Here is a 19,986-nt window from a genome sequence, read left to right on the forward strand (position 1 = left end):
AGGGAAAAGCTGGAAAGATTTACAGGGGGCCCATGGTGACAGTGCTGTGAGTCTCATGAGTGGAAAAATCTCTGAGTTTGTCTGCAGAGCAAGTGTCTGTGAACTATGATCAATCCCACTGCATGTCTGCTAACCTCTGCTTTTCTTCTTTGTGCTAAGCTGCCTCAGTGTCTCAGCTTTGTTGGACTCTGTAGGGTGAAACCAAAGAAAGACCTATGTGCATTGCCCCATGATGGTAAGGAAACCATCTCTTCACCCTGTTGTTCTTTTCCTGGTGAGAGGAACTCTTTCTAGCTAGGAAGATCCTTGTTGATGCTGAACAATGTCAGTTTAGGGGATGGGATGATGCAGGCAAAATGAAATGGTCTTCCTTCTCTTCTTATACAATTATTCTCAGTTTTTTTTTTTTTGTTTGTTTGTTTTGTTTTTGTTTGTTCTAGTGTTGCTAGGTTCTTAGTTTGTAGAGGTCCCTTGGAGCTGTTTTTGCTCATGGATATCTGTCCAGTTACTGATCTTTATGGGGGGACATGGAAGCTAGGTTTTACTATGTTGCCTTTCTCCCTGCACCCCACCCTCAAAACTAATCTATTTATTTTTGAAATACTTTTACATCTCCTTAATTATATCACTCAAGGTTTTAAGTAAAATCTTTAATAAAATGATAAAGCAGAATAAAACAGTTTCATAAGTATGATGAGTCCTGACAATTTATTTTAGGAAGAGACTTGATTCATGAACTCTGTTAAGGAAAAGTGTCCCAGAAAAGATGGGAGTATACACACTTGGTGGTGCCTACATCATCAGGTACCCCCTGACTGCCTATGGAACTTATGATGTATTTTTTTAATACTCACTAATAGCATTTATCCTTAAGATTTTTATTTTAAAAATTACTTTAAATAAAAATGCTTTACTTTCCTCACAAAATAAAATGTGAAACTTCTGCAGACTAAGGAACAAAAAATATATATAACAACCTATCTATCTTTGTGCCATAGTGCTTAGAAGTGGCTTATACTTACACTCAGTATCACTTTTTTCTTTTTTAAAAAATATTTTATTTATTTATTTGACAGAGAGAGAGGTCACAAGTAGGCAGAGAGGCAGGCAGAATGAGAGGGAGAAACAGGCTCCCCACTGAGCAGAGAGCCCGATGCGGGGCTTGATCCCAGGACCCTGAGATCATGACCTGAGCCGAAGGCAGAGGCTTAAATCACTGAGCCACCCAGGTGCCCCTCAGTATCACTTTTTTTGACACTAATTTATTTATTTGAATCATTTGATTGTGAAATAGGAAATCAGGTTATAATCAATACAGTTCTGAGTCTGAAGGAGACTTAGATATTATTGTATAAAACTTCATTGACCTCAATATAGTTTAATTCATTTCACTTTTTTTTTTTAACTGATTATCTGCTGTTTCAGGTGCTTTCCTAGACAATGCACAATCAATGTAAGGAAACATAATTCTTCCCTTGTAAGTTTTATCATAAGTCAGACAATGAGTTAGAGGGACACTGTGAAGTTCGTTAAACCCTTCTGTGTTTCTATCTTTGGATTCGCCTTTTGCAATTTTCCCACATTCATCTCATACATTCCTTTTCTAACACTAGTAAGTTATTTGGGAACTTCATTTTAGTTATTGCCAAATTGTTATAAAATATTTTAGTAGCAAATATTTTGTGTTTATTTGCTCAACTTGATTACCACTGTTTCCAGAATAATGTTACTAAATCATGAATTTAATCATGTGTATTCCTTGCTAAAAAACATTTACCTATCTTTGCCTATAAGAAAAGCCTACTTTCCTCACCATAATAGTCAGGACCTATTATGATTTAAAACCAGAATACTCTATCAAACATACTTTGACTCTTCCCTTCAACTATTGATCTAGACCAACATATTTGTTATTCTCCGTGTATATCTTGAATCTTTCTCCTACATATTACTTATTTTGTTTTTTCTGCTTTTAGCATATCTTACCTCATCTTTTGTTGTCTGTACCTCCTTGCCCTTTAGTTTCCAGTAACGTCTTTGATCTTATTTTCTAATCTGTCATAGTAATTTGCATATGTATATTTTCTCTTCTAATGTACTTAAATTTTGGGGAGCAATGATTGTGATATTTTTGGAGTTTACAAATATATCTTTGTAATCACATTGAAGAGTAGAATATTTAATTAATATTTGATTATTTGAATATAATTAGGGGGGAAGGCAATAGTAGAAAGTCCAAAAGCATGTGGTTTGGTGCTATAGAAGCAAACAGGGAAGGCTTAGCATCTGAAGCAAAGAACAACTCCTTGATAAAAAGAAGTTTGTCCTATCTGAAGGAAGACATGATATCTCCCTAAAAGAGTGAAGAAAGTACATAACAAGCATTCATTACTTACGTCACTATTTTGTTTAGACAGAATAAATAGACATTAAATTAATGCCTTCTATAGTTTTCACTAAATGATTTAGGTTTATAGTGTCAAAGGATGTCAGTCTATATTTCTCTTTATATTTTGTGAACCCAGTGGTGCTTTAATAAATATTTATATGATGGTAAAAACTAAAATAATATATTTTATAATCAAAGTACTTCTCTTTTGGTGACTAGGGCAGGTTTAGTGATAAAATTCAGCAGTTATCTATTCCACTTGAACACATTAGACTCTAAAATTCCATATTAGAACTTACAGTCAAAAGTTTTGTTTTTGTTTTTGTTTTTAAGCTTTTATATATTTACTTGACAGATAGAGATCACAAGTAGGCAGAGAGGTAAGCAGAGAGAGAGAAAGGAGGAAGCAGGCTCACTGCTGAGCAGAGAGCCCAATGCAGGGCTTGATCCCAGGATGCTGGGATCATGACCTGAGCCAAAGGCCGAGTCTTTAACCCACTGAGCCACTCAGGCGCCCCGAGTCAAAAGTTTTTTAACATTTAAAAATTCATGTTAATTCACTGGAATGCATCCTATACACAACCCACAAGCACACACTTTTTTCTTTTTTAATTAAAAATTCAACATATATTCTACCCATGTTAAATTCAAGAAATAGGCTGGAGGAGAAATAAAAAAAAAAGGTATTTTAAATTTTAAAAATTATGAATAATTTTTAAGAATATTTTCCCACCACATCAACAACTTCGGAATATTGAATCTTAATGCACATGTTCCTTGCTTTGACATGCCTGTTAAACTTTCCCCCATCACTTGAATGATGATTGGGAGAGAGATGGAAATTACATGTATATATTGAACATATAGGACTGGAGAGAAAAAAGAATAGTGTCGAGTCAGAAAAAGAGCTGGCCAAGTGAGAGTCAGGGAGCCCCCACTGGCATTACCAAACTATAAAAATGGTGTCATCTCATGTACATCTGTTCTGGGATTCCTCTGAGGTCCTGATTAGGGTGAAGGTAAACTCTTATGAGCCTCAGTTTTTAAAATTGGAAGTTTCCAATTAATCTCCACAGTCTCCAAACATGAAGTTCTCTTGTGACAAACCATAATGATACAGTCTTTCTATCACTTCCCTGGTTTAAATACTTAAGCAGAAAACAAGCAATATTTGTATATACATGAGAGCACCTCTACATATTGTTTATGTCAAACTCATCATGAGATAGGCACATTGATATTTGAAAAGTTTCCCTGGATACCAATCATCAGCACTGTACTTCAGCCTGATAGCTATGTTTACATGCATATAAATTATCCCAAAATGTGTTTTTGCTTTATTTTGTCAGTAAAAGTCTATTTATATAAAGTTCTATATTTTTAATCTCAGATATTGATTTCTTAAGCTGGATCATTTGGACATCCCCCCCCCCCCCCACAATCTGATGTTTTTCACACATTTTGCATACATAATCAGTAATTTTCTGTCATTTCTCTACCTTCTGTCATTATTGTAGGTGTTTATTCCTTGTCACATTCTCACCCAACTATTAATAAATGTACCTCTGGCTAATCAACAAAACAGATTCTCACTTTTTCTGCTTTTTTGCCATTTCTTCCTCAAATATTTTTTCAAAGGTTAAATGTTACAGTCTAGAAACATCTTGAGCACATAGATATATCCATGATGTGCAGTAATTCAGATCTGGTATTAAAACTTTAGCATTGAGAAATTAAGCATGCAAGAATGAGGAAATTCCACACTTAAAATTCTCATTAGTTCATGTACATTAGAAAGATGTAGAATCAAAAGTCCTCAATAGGCACCTTAACAAAGGACTGTTCTTTACAATGTATGTAGATTTTACATTTAAACATATATTGTGGGGTACCTGGGTGGCTCAGTGGGTTAAGCCTCTCCCTTCAGCTCAGGTCATGATCTCAGGGTCCTGGGATCGAATCCCGTATCGGGCTCTCTGCTTAGCAGGGAGCCTGCTTCTCTCTCTCTCTCTCTGTCTGCCTCTCTGCCTACTTGTAATCTCTCTCTGTCAAATAAATAAAGTCTTTAAAAAAAAATAAACATATATTGTGTAATACTCAACATCTTTTTTTAGCATCTGAATGGAAGAACAAGTCCTAGACAACAAGGAGCTGGTCTTATCTGAAGGGAGACATGATATCCAAAAAGAGTGAGGAAGGGACACAGTAAGCATTCATTACCTACTTTACTATTTTGTTTAGAGAGAATAAATTAATTAGACATTAAATTAATGAATTCTATAGCTTTCACTAGATGATTTAGGTTTATAGTGACAAAGGATGCCAGCCTATATTTCTGTTTATATTATGTGAACCCAGTGGTGCTTTAATAAATATTTATGTTTATTATATATAAATATAATTTATATATATGTAATATTTTTTTTGAATTTTTATTTTTTGAGTGAAAGATTAAATTTGGGTTTTTTGTTTTATTTTTTGTTTTTGCTATTGTTTTTTACTTTAAATTTTAGGTAGTTAACACACAGAACAATATTATTTTCTGGAGTAGAATTAATTGATTTATCACTTAAATACAATACCCAGTGCTCATCATAACAAGTGCCCTTCTTAATACTCATCACCCATGTAGCCCGTTCCGCACCCATCTCCCTCCATCAACTTTGTTTTCTCCTCCTTTTTTTCTTTTGCCCTTTCCCATATATTCATTTGTTTTCTTTATTAAATTCCACATGAGTGAAATCCTATGATATTTCTCTTTCTCTGACTTATTTTGCTTAGCATAATAAACTCTAACTCCATCCATGTCATTGCAAATGACAAGATTTTATTCTTTTTGATAACTGAGTAATATTCCAACGTATTTATATATGTACGTGTGTGTGTGTGTGTGTGTGTATGTATATGCATAAAGATATTTATCTATCTTTATCCATTTATCTGTCAATGGACATTTGGTCTCTCTCCATAGTTTGGCTATTGTATAAATGCTGCTATAAACATCAGGGTGTATATATCCCTTCAAATCTGTATTTTTGTGTCCTTTGGGTAAATGCCTAATAGTGGAATTCCTGAACCATAGTGACTAGTCTTATTTTTAACATTTTGAAAAACATCCATACTGTTCTCCAGAGTGGCTGCACCAGTTTGCTTTCCCACCAAAAGTACAAGAGTGTTTTCCTTCCTCCACATCCTTACCAACACTTGTTGTTTCTTGTATTGTTGATTTTATCCATTCTGACAGGTGTGAGATGATATCTCATAATGGCTTTGATATGTATTTCCCTGATGAATGATATAGAGCATCTTTTCATGTGTCTGTTACCATCTGGATGTCTTTTTTGGAAAAGTGTCTTGTCTTCTGCCCATTTCTTAACTGGGTTATTTATTTTTCTGGGTGTTGTGTTTGATAAGTTCTTTGTAGATTTTGAATACTAATCCTTTGTCAGATATGTCATTTGCAAATATCTTCTCCCATTCTGTTGGCTGCCTTTTAGTTTTATAAGATGTTTCCTATGCTCTGCAAAAGCTTTTTATTTTGATGAGGTCTCAATAGTTCATTTTTGTTTTGTTTCACTCGCCTGTGGTGACATGTCTAGTAAGAAGTTGCTATGGTTGGAGTCAAAGAGGTTTCTACCTGTATTCTCCTCTAGGATTTTGATGGTTTCCTGTCTCACATTAAAGTCTTTCAACAATTTTGAATTTATGTTTGTGTATGGTGTAAGAAAGTGGTCCATTTTCATTCTTCTATATATTGCTGTCCAGGTTACCCAACAGCATTTGTTGAAGAGATTGTCTTTTTGTCACTCGATATTCTTTACTGTTTTGTCAAAGATTAGTTGACCATATAGCTGTGGGTCCATTTTTGGATTCTCTACTCTGTTCCATTAATCTATATGTTTTTGTGCCAGTACCATACTGTCTTGATGACTATAGCTTTGTAATATAGTTTGAAATCCAGAATCATGATGCCACCAGTTTTGTTTCTCTTTTCCAGAATTGCTTTGGCTATTCAGGGTCTTTTGTGGTTCCATACAAATTTTAGGATTATTTTTCTGTGAAAAATGCAGATGATATTTTGATGGGGATTGCATTATATGTATAGATTGCTGTGGTAGGATAGACATTTTAACAATGTTTGTTCTTTCAACCCATTAACATGGTATGCTTTTCCATTTCTTTGTATCCTCTTCAATTTCTTTCATATTTGTTCTATAGTTTTCAGATTATGCAGATTATAGATCTTTTACTTCTTTAGTTAGTTTTATTCTTAGGTATCTTATTGTTTATGGTGCAATTGTAAATGGGATTGATTCCTTGATTTATTTTTCTGCTGCTTCATCATTGGTGTATACAAATGCAACAGATTTCTGTATATTGATTTTATTTTATTTTATTAATTTATTTTAAAGATTTTATTTATTTATTTGAGGGACAGACCAACAGAGATAGTGAGAGAGAGCATGAGCAGGGAGGAGAGGAAGAAGCAGGCTCCCTGCTGAGCTGAGGACCTGAGGTGGGGCTCAATCCCAGGACTCTGGGATCATGACCTGAGCCAAAGGCAGATACTTAACAATTGAGTCACCTAGGATCTCTGTACATTGATTTTATACTCTGCAACTTTGCCGAATTCATGTATAAGTTCTAGCATTTTTATTTATTTATTTATTTGTGTGAAGTCATTTGGATTTTCTACAAAGAGTATCACCTCATCTGCAAATAGTGAATGTTTTTCTTATTCCTTGCCAATTTGGATGCATTTTATTTCTTTTTGTTGTCTGATTGCAGAGGCTAAGGCTTCCAGTACTGTGTTAAATAGTAATGCTGGCTTTAAGCTTTATTTGCTGGCTTTAGGCTTTATTTGATGTTCCTTTCTAGCTCCTTTAGGTATAAGATTGGGTTGTGTATTTGAAACTTTATTGCTTCTTGAGGTAGGGCTGTAGTATAATATACTTTCCTCTTAGGACTGCTTTTGCTGCATCCCAAAGGTTTTGGGCTGTCTTGCTTTTACTTTTGTTTGCATCCATATATTTTTAATTCTTTAATTTCCAGGTTGAACCATTCATTCTTCAGTAGAGTGTTCTTTAACCTCCATGTATTTGAAGTTTTTCCAAATTTTTTCTTGTGATCAGCTTATAGTTTCATAGCATTGTGGTTTGAAAATATGCATGGTATGATCTCAATTTTTTGTACTTATTAAGGGCTGATTTGTGATCCATTATGTGATCTATTCTGGAAAATGTTTCATGTGTGCCTAAGAAGAATGTGTATTCTGTTGCTTTAGGATGAAATGTTCTCAGTATATCTGTTAAGTTCATCTAGTCCACAGTGTCATACAAAACCATTGCTTCCTTGTTGATTTTCTACTTAGATGATCTGTCCATTGCTGTAAGTGGGGTGTTAACGTCTCCTACTGTTATTGTATTGTCATCAATGAGTTTCTTTTTGTTTGTTATTAATTGATTTATATATTTGGGTGCTTCCAAGGTGGTGGCATAAATATTTACAATTGTTATATCTTCTTAATGGGTAGACCTCTTAATTACAATATAATATCCTTCTTTATCTCTTGTTACAGTCTTTGTTTTAAAATCTAGTTTGTCTGATATAAGTATGGCTACTTTGGCTTTCTTTTGACATCCATTAGCATGATAGATGGTTCTCCATCTTCTCACTTTTAAATGTGGGCATCTTTAGGCCTAAAATTGAGTCTCTTATAGGCAGCGTACAGATGGATCTTATTTTTTTTTTTATTCATTCTGATACCCTTTGTCTTTTGATTGGCACATTTAGTCCATTTACATTCAGAGTGATTTTTGAGAGACATGAATTTGGTGCCGTTGTGTTACCTGTAGAGTTGATGTTTCTGGTGATGTTGTTCTCTGGTCCTTTCTAGTCTTTGTTGCTTTTGGTCATTTTTTTTCTCCACTCCAAGAGTCCTCCTTAAAATTTCTTGCAGGGCTGACTTAGTGGTCAAGAACTCCTTTAGTTTTTGTTTGTCTGGGAAACTCTATCTCTCCTATTTTGAATGACAGCCTTGCTCGATAAAAGAATTCTTGCCTGCATATTTTTCCCATTCAGCACATTGAGTATTTCCTTCCGCTCCTTTCTGACCTGCCAGGTCTCTGTGGACAGTTCTGCTGCAAATCTGATCTGTCTTCCCTTGTAGGTTAAGGACTTTTTCCCCCTTGTTGCTCTCAGAATTCTTTACTTGTCTGTGTATTTTGTGAATTTGACTATAATATTCTTTGGCAATGGCTGGCTTTTGTTGAATTTAATGGGAGTTCTCTGTGCTTTTTGGAGTTTGATGTCTGTGTCCTTCCCCAGATTAGGGAAGTTTTCAGCTATGATTTGTTTGACTAAACCTTCTGCCCCTTTCTCTTTCTCTTCATCTTCTGGGACTCCTAGGATATGAATGTTATTATGTTTTACTAAGTTGCTAAGTTCTCTAAGTGGACTGTAACCTTTCTTTCTCTATTTTTGGCTTCATTTATTTCCATAATTTTATCTTCTATATCACTTATTTGCCCCTCTGCTTTGTCTATCCTGATTTTTATCCTCATTTTATGGCCTCCATTTATGTTTGCATCTCAGTTATAGGATTTAAAATTTTGGCCTGACTAGATTTTAGTTCTTTTCTCTCCATAGTAAGGGATTCTCTAGTGTCTTCTATGTTTTTTTCAAGCCCGGCTTGAAAATGTTGTTTTAAATTCTAGTTCAGACATCTTTCTTATTTTTGTATTAATTAAATCCCTGTCTGTGAGTTCTTCTTTTGGCAGTAAGTTCTCCTGTGTAATCATTTTGTCCAGGAAAGAAAAAAAAAAGAGAAAAAAAGAACAACAAAACAAATAGAAAACAAGCAAACAAACAATAAAAACAAAAAAATTAAGAAAAAAGGGAAAAAAAAACCCCACCTAGGTCCTGGGGTATGTTTTGGTCTGCTTGTTAAAAGAATCTAGACCCCTTAAAAATAAAAAAAAAAATAAATAAAATGACAGTAGACAAAAGAAAATACATATATGAAAAGTAAATATATAAATTTTTAAAAATTAATGACAAACAATAAAAAGGGAATTGGAAAATATAAGAAAATAAATGAAAAAAATAATAGAAATAAAAGAAATAAAGAGTAAAAATAAAAATGAAGCTCGATTTTATTTCTCATAGAGGTAAAGCTTTGCAACACTCCACAATTAACAAACTATGAGCTAGTTGTTGGGGGAGGGGCCTCCTATGCTGATTCTCCCTTGATCTTAGCCAAAAGGCTGAGAAATGATTCCTGTGCTGATTCTCAAGTGGACTTGTTTCAGTGGAGATATATCTCCAGGGCCCAGGGTAGGTGGGGCTTGCTTGGTGTGTGTGACACTGCTTTGCTCATTAAAGGCTTTACACTCTGATAGGTGAGGTGAATAGCCCTGCTCTCTAATCTTGGAGCTGAAATTTTGGGCTCTCTACTTCTAAATGAGCTCTCACAGAAAAGCCTTCAACACCCTATTTGTTTTCCCCATTTCTGTCTGATGCCTGTGTTCACCCTGCTTGTGTCTGAGCCTTTTTTCCTCAGGTGTGTAACTGAGTTTCAAAACTCCAAACTTCAGGGACACCTGCAACAGAGACTCATTCTCTTCCTCTGGAGGAGGGTTTTGCCACACTTGCTGTGTCCCAGTCCCAGGAAAGTGGATACTTGATTGAGGCTGTTTGCAGTTTATAGTAGAAAGCCAGCACCAGGATCCACTGCTCTCTGCCAGCTTTCTGGCTTCTATGCCTGGGAACAGTGCAACATCTTGACACTGTCTATTCTTCCTGCAACCTAGAGGATCCTCAGACCCCCTGAGATTCTGCCCTTTTTTTTTTTTTTCACCTGAGCACCTTTAATCCAGGCATGTCCCCCATGATAATGAACTTAAAAGTTCGAATTTTGTGTTTTATCACTTCTAATACCTTGTAGTAGCCTCTGTAAGCAGGTTCCCTCCCCTCTGCCACATCCACAGCCGTGTCTCTCTCAAGTGAACTTCTGCAACTCCTATCTTCCAAAAGACGGTCACTTTTCTACTTGTGGACTTGGAGTTTTTGTTCTCTCAGACCTCCAATTGACTTTATGGGTATTCAGAACAATTTGACTATTTAGTTCTGTTTCAGAGAGAAGACAAGCTCAGGGTCCTCCTACTTCTCTGTCATCTTAGCTTAAGAGCAAAAGATTGAATTTCTACTCAATATTTTATATACTTCACAATTTCATAATGATTATGCTTAAAAAAATAGTGGAGACATTGAGGTATGTTGCACTCCCTGGTCTTATACCTATCTCATTCTCACATTTTCATGTTCCAGATTTAGAAATGCTTTTCCAGTTGCATTCCAATATGTGCCTCTCATAACTCATCTAATCATTACATAAAAATTTACTCACACATAGCATTTAACTCAGACTTAGCCTTGGCTAGCTATATCAAGCTATCTTTTCATTATTATCCCAGCAGTATATCTCATATAAGACTTTGCCATAGCGGTTTTTTCCTTGGAAATTTTTCAAACATTTAAAAATGGTTAATAATTATTTAAAACAAGAATACTTTACAAAGCTTTTTATTTTAATATTTATTATTTTATTTGTCTTTGAAAATCATTCAATAAGATATTTATTATTCTTATTCTTCCTGAGTGGTTTATTAATATAATTATATAATTATTATTATAATTATATATATAATTATCATATAATTAGTATATATACCTCGCATATACATGAATAAATATATATCCTCCCAAGGCTATGGTCTAGCTGACTAAAATATTCTTTTTTATTTTAATGAAGTTCAAAAATATACATTGGCTATTCTTCAATTATTGTTACTATTTTAGTTGGATTCACAAAACAAGATATATTTTCTTTCTTCTTCAAGTTAAGAATTATAACTTCTTGGGGCGCCTGGGTGGCTCAGTGGGTTAAGCCACTGCCTTCAGCTCAGGTCATGATCTCGGGGTCCTGGGATCAAGTCCCGCATCCGGCTCTCTGCTCAGTAGGAGCCTGCTTCCCTCTCTCTCTCTGCCTGCCTCTCTATCTACTTGTGATCTCTCTCTGTCAAATAAATAAATAAAATCTTAAAAAAAAAGAATTATAACTTCTTTTCTATGTTCTGTTATTTGAGTTTTTAACTTTTTAAAAACTATCCCCTCTTAAAAATATAAATTTTCTCCTCTTTAGAAATCTTTCATAGTTACTATGTGTATTTTCCCCCTCATATCACTATCAAGATTTTTTAAAAAGATTTTTAAGATAGAGAGACAGAGAGAGAGAGAGAGAGAAAGAGAAAGAACATGAGCATGGGGAGGGTCAGAGGGAGAATCAGCCTCCCCACTGAGCAGGGAACTTGATACAGGGATTGATTGCAGGACCTGGGTTGATGATCTGAGCTGAAGGCAGCCACTTAACTGACTGAGACATCCAGGTACCCCTCTATGAAGATTTTTTAATGGGATTTATTAATTTTGACTCTTCAGAATTTACCTACTCTTTTTTTTTCCTCAAAATCTACTCATTATTTGTTAATCATTTATCAAAAAACTGGGTCTATTTATAAACTCACAAACTTTCTCTGTTGATATGTATTTCTCTATTGACATGGTGTAACTTGGTTTTAAATATTTAAAGTAGATCATAATAGGAGGTAAATTTTACTTCATCTTTTTCTCTAACAATTTTACTCATCTTCAGAATAAAATTGAATATTCATGCTTGCTTATACCTTTTTATATGTTTCAGAATTATTTTATGTAAATTAAAAATTCCATTCAAACTTTAACATGTAATATATTAAATTTATAAATTAACTTGGTGAATACAGATATTTCTATAGCACTTCATATTTGTAGCTGAGAACATGATATGTCTATCCATTTATTGATATTTTATTTTAAATTTTCCATTAAAATTTGTAACTTTCTTCATTTGTCATAACAGAGTTTTCATGAACTTTATATCTAAATAGAAGACTGCTTGCTAATGCTAATGAAAATTTTTCCCCCAATATTTTTACTGTGACAATTACTAGTGAATAAAGATGATATTTAGTTTTATTCTTCAACTATCCATATACCTTTTTAATCTATCTAATCCATTTAGTTTTTTGTTTGAATCTGTCTTATAAATGTTTTTGTTATAAATGATATTTCTGAAAGAATTATCAGAATGCCACAGTTTTAATATACTGGCTTTAAAATAAGGCTGTAGCACTAGGGGAATCAATCTTGTGTTGCTCAGTTAGTGAGTTGAAGTCAGCAAATAGCAAAGTGATCTTAGAATTAGAGTGTTATTAATATACTTTCCATTATTAAGACATATGGAATATTTTATGGAATAGGAAAATAATGGATTTCATGGTTTTAATGCATGCCCTTAAACATATTGCACATGTTTGTGGATATTAAAGCAAACTGTCTTTAGGGTTGTAGATGGTTTTGGAATCTGTCTAATATTGTAACATAAATGACACAAATTAAGTCTTTGTGAAATGCATATAGTGTAGAAAAATTAGAATTCTAATGAAAGATCTTCTGTTGTTTTCCTTAAAGATTCTATAGAAAGTATGTGAAGTTATCTTAAAATTTTCTCTGAGAGCTAGACTCTCTCTGGGTTTTGTTTTTTGGTTTTTGTTTTCCCTATCAGGGAAGGTAATGATTTATACTTAACCTAAGATTACATATATTTTTGTTATATATTTACATAGTCATTTTATTTTATTGTTATTTTCATTTATTTTTTTAAGGATTTTATTTATTAATATGACAGAGAGAGACATAGCGAGAGAGGAACACAAGCAAGAGGAGTAGGAGAGGAAGAAGCAGGCTACCCTCTGAACAGGGAACCTGATGCAGGATTCGATTCCAGGACCCTGGGATCATGACCTGAGCTGAAGGCAGAGGCTTAAAGACTGAGCCATCCAGGCACCGCCCCAGAGTCATTTTAAACTCCTGAGCTACTGATTGTTCCATGGGTCTACTTATATTGTATTACATTGTGTTATAATTATATAGTTATAGTGCATTTTTATTTTTGGTCATGAGTAACACTATTTTGCTCTTTGGCATGAATATTAAGTTTTCTTTTATATACCAGACTTGTAGATGATGCATTATAGAGACTCTGGAATTTTTTTTCTTTTTTTCCAAATAGTATTTAGTTTTGCTCCAGCTCAGAATGATATAACTGGATCACCATGATCTTGTGGAGGTTTAGTTTTCAACATTTTTGGCTAGATATGTCCTTAATTCTATACCATGTCCCTTAGTCATATAGTTCTTGTTCCTGAGGCATATAACTTCTAGGGTTTCAGTGGAAAATGTGATGTGTTTATTAAGCCAGTCTAACTGAGCAGGATTCTAAATTATTTCTCCCCAGCACCTTGTGATTATTAAATTCTCTGTTTAGATTAGTTAACCTTCCAAATATTGTTTTCTGTGAAGTTCCTTGGGTTCTTATCTTATGTACAAACATTTTAGAAATCACCCAAGGACTTGAATGAAATTTAACATTGGGACCTTTGTACTCTCCCCAGTGTGACTTCCTTCCACCTTTCAGGCCCTTCAGAATTCTTACAGATAAGAACTCTTTAGTCATTTGAATGATTGTTCCTCTGTATGTTAAGAAGTAATGTTTTTGTTTTTTTCTGGCTATCTATAATATGATGTGATATGTTCTTCTTTCTTTTTAAAAAATTTATGTTTTGGTGATCATCAAGCATCTTGAATCTGTAAATTTATGTCTTTCTCCCAGATTGGGAACTTTTAGCCTTAATTTTTATCATTCATATATATATATATAATGTATATATATTATACATTAAATATATATTATATTACATAACTTATATATAATAATATATAATATATAATATTAAATATAATATATGTAAAAGGTACATACATATATGTAAACAAATATATATATTTATATATATAAATATAAATAAATAAATAAATATACATATATATATATAAATATATATATATATTTCCCAAATCCTTTCTCTCTCTCTTCTTTCTTTCTGGGACTTCAAAATCCAATCAATGAGACTCTGTTCATATATTTCTCAAAACATACAACTATGCTTGAGGTATCAGTGACCAATAGAGATCCTTTGTGGAGCCTTTGGCTGGCACTATATGTCAATAATAACGCAGACCTTGGGTTTTATAGAATAGCCCTATTATTCTTTTGAGGAAAATGGAAACAAAAACAAAACAAAACCACAAACTTATCTCTTACTACCGGGATTTAGTATAAACTGAATATTTAAACAGTGTCACCAAGTTTTCTTGAGATCTGAGAGACTTATTGTGAAATGTGTGTGAACCATACAGTTGGGCATGTGTATGGGGTGGCATAAATGAGATTAGCTTTGAGTAGAACCAAAAACCCTAAATAAATTATGTGAACAAGTGTGTTTCCTACCATGTTCCTCATTATCTCTCCTCCTGCTTCACTGTCTCCTCCATCAATGTATATAGCTTCATGGAAACCTCCCTACGACTAGTTGGCTGAGAAAGGAAAAAAAAAAAAAAATCAGGCACAGTTTAATGATGGTTTGGCATAGTTATGCTGGCTCCACCTTAAATTGTGTAAATTCAACACTGTTGCCTCATGGGTGGCCCCAAAAGAAGTAGTGAAAGAAAACTGTCAGAATGTCAAAGTTTTAAGTAATGGGTCTATTGTTTATTTCATCTATAATGAGAGACAGAAATACAGATTTCAGTGATTTATTGGCAGTAGGTAATGATTTGGCTGGATGGTTGGAGACATAGAAAAAACACAATTGGAAAATTAGCTTTGCGCAGTGGCAGTATCGTAGCCAATGAGGTTTATCCGAGGCGCGATTATTGCTAATTGGAAAATTAGTGACAAGGTAGTCTGAGGAAGATAACTGTGGATGGTCTTTTTTAAGTGGGCAAGGTTTAAATGTAATTTTATTTCATGAAACAAAATGCTTTTCAGGGAACAGCTGAAAAGAATCTTAATGATCAACTCATTAAGATGACCTGTCCAGGGGATTCAGTCTGACTCTTGCCTTAGCCACCCTTGTTCTTGCTTTTTCTTTTTTTTTTTTTTCAAAGATTTTATTTATTTATTTGACAGAGAGAGATCACAAGTAGGCAGAGAGGCAGGCAGAGAGAGTGAGAGGGAAGCAGGCTCCCTGCTGAGCAGAGAGCCCGATGCGGAACTCGATCCCAGGACCCTGAGATCATGACCTGAGCCGAAGGCAACGGCTTAAACCACTGAGCCACCCAGGCGCCCCTGCTCTTGCTTAATGGTCATATTAAGGAAACTTATTTCTTGAGTTTATTATACTGGCTCAGAAACATGGATTTTTTACTCAACAAGGCCAAAATAATAATAATAATAATAACAACAACAACACCAAAAAACAAACAACAAAAACAAAAAAACCATAGCTGAGTGCCCATGTGCCATCAAGAGAAACCAAAGTTGATCCCACTATGTGTGGCAGGTTGATTGCACTGGAACACCTCTATGATAAAAAGGACAGTGTCTTATTCTCACTGAAGTAGACAGTTACTATAGATAATGGATATAGCTTTTCTTCTCACAATACTTCTGCCAAAATTACCAATCATGAACTTAAAAAATGTCTTGTTTACAACCACAGAGCATTGCTTCTGATCAGGGAACTTATTTTAAAGTAAATGAATTTTAGAAATGAACTCATACTCTTGTAATTCACTGGCTTTTGTTCCTCATCACCTAAAGCAGTTAACCAGATAGAATAGTTTAATTGCCCCTTGAAGACACAGTGTATGACTTCAGGTGAAAAGCTTCAGATTGTTTGAGATAATGTCCTTTAAAATGTGGTCTATCTTCTAAATGAGCAACCAAACATGACACTGTTTTTTTTCAAAACCAGGATTCATGGGTCCAGGGATCCTGATATGGCGAAGGGAGTGATCCTATCACAATTACCCCTAAGATTTTCTATCAAAAATTTGGCTTCCTGGGTTTGTACATTTGAGTTATGATAGTTTACAAGTGTTAGTTTTCAAGGGACATTCACAAAGGGACAAAGCAATAGTTCCATAAATTAGAAACTGCAACTGCCACCTAACCACTTTGGGCTTATCATGCCACTGAACCAATAAACGAAAAAGAAAGTTACTTTTTAGAAGAGGTGATCCTGATTACCAAGGACAGAGTGGGTTGTTAATACATCCAGTTTCATTTCTGGTGACAAGGAGGAGTGAGTCTGGAACACAAGGGACTTTTTGGGAGACCTCTTAGTTCATCCATATTTTTATCATGTGATATTTATTACGTGATAAGTCTCAGTGGAAAAATAAAAACAACCAGATAGAGATGAGACTGTTGCTGACACAGACTTTTCAAGAATGAAAACATATAGCGTATTATTCAGATAGTGTATTCATCAGTTGCTTATAACACCCAGTGTTCATTACATCAAGTGCCCTTCTTAATGCCCATTACCTAATTACCCCATTCCCCACTACCCTCCCCTCCAGCAATTTTGTTTGTTTGTTCCCTATAGTTAAGAACCTCTTATAGTTTGCCTCTCTCTGTTTTTATCTTATTTTATTTTTCATTCCTTTCCCCTATATCTATCCGTTTTATTTCTTAAATTCCACATATGAATGAAATTATATGGTATTTGTCTTTCTCTGACTGACTTATTTCACTCAGCATAATACCCTCTAGTTCCATCCATGTCATTGAAAATGGACAGATTTAATTCTTTCTGATATCACATCTTCTTTATCCATTCATCTGTTCATAGATATCTGGGTTCTTTCCATAGGTTCGCTATTCTGGACATTGCTGCTATAAATACAAGGTGCATGTGTCCCTTTGAACCATTATGTTTGTAGTTTTGGATAATACCTAGTAGTGCAATTGGTGGGTTGTAGGGTAGTTCTATTTTTAACTTTTTGAGGCACCTGCATACTGTTTTCCAGATTCCCACCAACAGTGTAAGAAGTTTCCCTTTTTTCCACATCCTCACCAATATCTGTTGTTTCCTGTGTTGTTAATTTTAGCATTCTGACTGGTGTGACATGGTATTTCATTGTGGTTCTGATTTGTATTTCCCTGATGGTGAGTGATATTGAGCATTTTTTCATGTGTCTGTTAGATAAGTGTTAAAATTGGCCCAGATACTTTATGGAGTTAAGAATTACAGAATTGGCATGGGACTGATATTAATCTAGTAAAATTACCTGTATGATAATTAGATATTCTCTTGAGCTTTTTCTTAATTCTTTTTCTTTCAATAATAAAACTGAAAATGTGTGTCATGATATAGGGGAAATATAACAAAAGACCCACATTTTCTAGAATATAATACATTTCAATAATTATTAAAATTAAGGACATTATGAAAGCAGGGCTGCTTTTTCCAGAGAAAAATATTTTACTAATGGTACAAGTATAATCGCTTCTAAAGTTAGAAACGAGCTTGAAACTTTTTGAACTCATTATCTTAAAATCGTCTTTGGCTCTGGAAGAGTGTAAATTTTGAAAAGCCATTTCTAGAGTAAATATAGAAGCAGGGTAAGAGATTCAAATAAATATTTTTGTACACTTGCACAGCTCAAGCTTCTACTTCAATGGAAGAGATTCTAAAGTGACTCCTTATCTATCATTTATCAGCCATTGTAACAACTCAATGGTTTGGATCTTTAAAACTCCAAATTCCAGTAATTTGATAAATTTAGAATCCACATGTTTCTATCAACACTAAAACTTTCTGTTTAAAAACACTCTTCTCACACAGTAAGATAAAATTTCCTTATAATCCATTTAAGAACATATTTTTAATACTGAAAATTCTGCCTAAAGTTTGACCAGTTGCAGAGTCTTGTAGGTTTTATAATTGAAAAGACCTCCCCAAATCATCATTAAATGAAACTGCAAAAAAAACATCTTGGCTTCATCTTTAATTAGAATCAAGCCTTCTTCCCACAGGACCAGCACCTCATTAAAACACATTTCCAAATGACTTATATGATTCTGTGACAATGTGGATCTCCCAGGTGCTTTTTAGGTTGATGGGGAATCTGCTGATTGGTGCTTGACTTGAAGATGTTTCAGACCTGATTGATTTCTAGGCCTAAACTAAAGTACTTTAAAGAACTGCCAGGGCAGGCAGGAAAAGGAGATTCCCACACAGATGTGCAGGTGGTCATTTGCATGATCTTAGACAGTTCTCCCAAACTTTAGTTGCCTTACTTACTTTACTGGAAAATGAAGTATGTGTGGGAATGATGATGTGAAAGAGATAAAAAAAATATCTCTTAACTTCTAAGAAACCCTAATACATAATTCTGGTATTGTGTGTTTATGAATTTATCCATTCCCCAAATCACATCAAATAAAATACCTGAATTACCATGGGTTTCCATGCCTGTCTTGCATTTATACATTCTCTTTGAAAATATCTAGCCCTATATCTTCCTCTTCCCTTGTCCACCTCACATTTCTAAGAAAAAATAATATCTAGAAAAGATTTTGTAACTCTGTCCCACCATGAAAATTATGTATCTTTTCTATGTAGTGCAGTTTGCCCATCTTCAAAATGGGATGCCAAAATTACTTGTGTCTAAGATTTGCTTTGAAAGTAAAACCAGAAAATGTATGTGATTTACTTAAGTCTAACACATTGCATGTTCTCAATAAACACTAATTGTTATCACTGTAATTTTTAAAAATCAGTGTGATAAAAATAGTTGAAAAGTTTTGGAATATTTGGAAATAATTAGAAAATAATAAATTGGAAAATCTCTAGCAGCTCTCTAGTTGATCATGTGTTTTGAATGACTTAAAATATTAAATATCTTCAAATTGCATTATATATACCAAGTGATATTCTGGGGCTCCTTTCTTTGCCTTGGTTCGCTTTCTGTTTTAAAATTGCATTGTGTCATCTAATTTACATTTACTCAGACCATTTGAAAAACTTTCTCTTATATATGTATATGTGTATACAGCATGTGTTTATATATGTCCCATATATGTGTGTATATGCATGTGTGTATGTGTATTTTTTCAGTGTAAATTATGAAAGAAAAATTAACATGACTAAAATAATTGCAGTAGTCATCCATAAATACTCTTTGTTATTGTGGCCATGTTAAAGCATCATATAACAAATAAATTCTTATATACACTTTATGTGAACTCTATATATTCACCTAATTGGTCTTCAAAATGTGTGCAAACCAGGATTTTAAATTACAAGATAGCTATGCACCTATATAGTCCCAAACAGAGCTCGTGTCTGATCACTATAAATTAGGTTTCTTTTCCATTTCTGAAAACTGACAAAAAAAGATTTTTTAAATACTAGATTATTCAAGCAACAGACTCCTTAATTTTTGAGCTATATTTGAACTCAGGGAAATCACTGTTAAAACCCAATTAATCCAATTGTGATCAAATACATCATAGACTTTATGCAGCATTTTGCTTCAAAGAACATTATTCATTATGTCATTTTCTTCCTTCAAACTTCTTGACTCAAGTGAATATTATTGTGAATAGATATTCTTCCCTCAATTAACCTTTCACAAAAGGTTAA

At 33.9% G+C, this 19,986-nt stretch overlaps 1 pseudogene; it reads left to right on the forward strand.

The window, feature by feature from the left end:
* The first annotated feature begins 15,208 nt into the window (after nucleotides 1-15,208).
* Nucleotides 15,209-15,328, forward strand: LOC123937671 (annotated as a pseudogene).
* Nucleotides 15,329-19,986: the final 4,658 nt, after the last annotated feature.

The sequence above is a fragment of the Meles meles genome, chromosome 2 (genome assembly GCF_922984935.1).
Source record: "Meles meles chromosome 2, mMelMel3.1 paternal haplotype, whole genome shotgun sequence".
NCBI classification, from domain to species: Eukaryota; Metazoa; Chordata; class Mammalia; order Carnivora; family Mustelidae; genus Meles; species Meles meles.